The 1,298-nt window shown below is 45.7% G+C and overlaps 1 non-coding gene across 1 annotated transcript; it reads left to right on the top strand.

The window, feature by feature from the left end:
- Positions 1-898: 898 nt before the first annotated feature.
- Positions 899-974, top strand: TRNAA-AGC (transfer RNA alanine (anticodon AGC)). The gene has a single exon. It is a non-coding gene; the product is annotated as a tRNA-Ala (tRNA).
- The last annotated feature ends 324 nt before the right edge of the window (positions 975-1,298 follow it).

Raw genomic sequence — 1,298 nt, 5'->3', positions numbered from 1 at the left:
AGTGATATTACAGCCTGACCAGGCAGTGGCGCAGTGGATAGAGCGTCAGACTGGGATGTGAAAGGACCCAGGTTTGAGACCCCGAGGTTGCCAGCTTGAGCACGGGGCTCATCTGGTTTGAGCAAAGCTCACCAGCTTGGACCCAAGGTCGCTGGCTCCAGCAAGGGGTTACTCGGTCTGCTGAAGGCCCACGGTCAAGGCACATATGAAAAAGCAATCAATGAACTACTAAGGTGTCGCAATGCGCAATGAGAAACTAAGGATTGATGCTCTCATCTCTCCATTCCTGTCTGTCTATCCCTGTCTATCCCTCTCTCTGACTCTCTCTCTCTCTCTGTCTCTGAAAAAAAACAAAACAAAAAACAAACAAACAAAAGTGATATTGCAGTAATAATTATCTCTGACAGGGAATAAAAACTCATTAGATCTTTGTTTAAAGAATAGTGTTCTAGATATATTTGAAATAAACCTCTAAATTAGTACATTTGGCCGAAATAAGTTTGGAGGACTACCTAGTTCTACAAATATATTTACTTTTAAAAACTTTTTTTTTCCTACAAGGAAAGCACTTTTAAGTGCCATAAAACTTAAATTAATAATTGGAAAGCATCCTGCTATAATTGAAACATTTGTTCTTTAGGTAGCCTATATTTTCCCCAGTTAATTATTTTTTTGGTTATTGGTTATTTTGTTTTGTGGGGGAGGCAACAAAAGTTATACTCATTGACTTAGTTGTCTTTCTCAGCAATTTATTTAGCACAAGTTCACTGTGGGAATTATAATGATTTCACAAGCTGATAACATACACTCTTAATAAGCAAAATAAAGAAATACCATACTTTAAACCAGTGGTTCTCAAACTTTTTAAAGTTGGGGTGCATTTAAAATTCTACAAATAGCCCTGGCCGGTTGGCTCAGCGGTAGAGCGTCGGCCTAGCGTGCCGAGGACCCGGGTTCGATTCCCGGCCAGGGCACATAGGAGAAGCGCCCATTTGCTTCTCCACCCCTCCGCCGCGCTTTCCTCTCTGTCTCTCTCTTCCCCTCCCGCAGCCACGGCTCCATTGGAGCAAAGATGGCCCGGGCGCTGGGGATGGCTCTGTGGCCTCTGCCCCAGGCGCTAGAGTGGCTCTGGTCGCAACATGGCGACGCCCAGGATGGGCAGAGCATCGCCCCCTGGTGGGCAGAGCGTCGCCCCTGGTGGGCGTGCCGGGTGGATCCCGGTCGGGCGCATGCGGGAGTCTGTCTGACTGTCTCTCCCTGTTTCCAGCTTCAGAAAAATGGAAAAAAAAAAAATTCTA

This window comes from Saccopteryx bilineata, chromosome 3 (assembly GCF_036850765.1).
Source record: "Saccopteryx bilineata isolate mSacBil1 chromosome 3, mSacBil1_pri_phased_curated, whole genome shotgun sequence".
Lineage (NCBI taxonomy): Eukaryota > Metazoa > Chordata > Mammalia > Chiroptera > Emballonuridae > Saccopteryx > Saccopteryx bilineata.
Note: the sequence above shows the minus strand (reverse complement) of the source record. Positions and strands in the feature narration are given on the sequence as shown.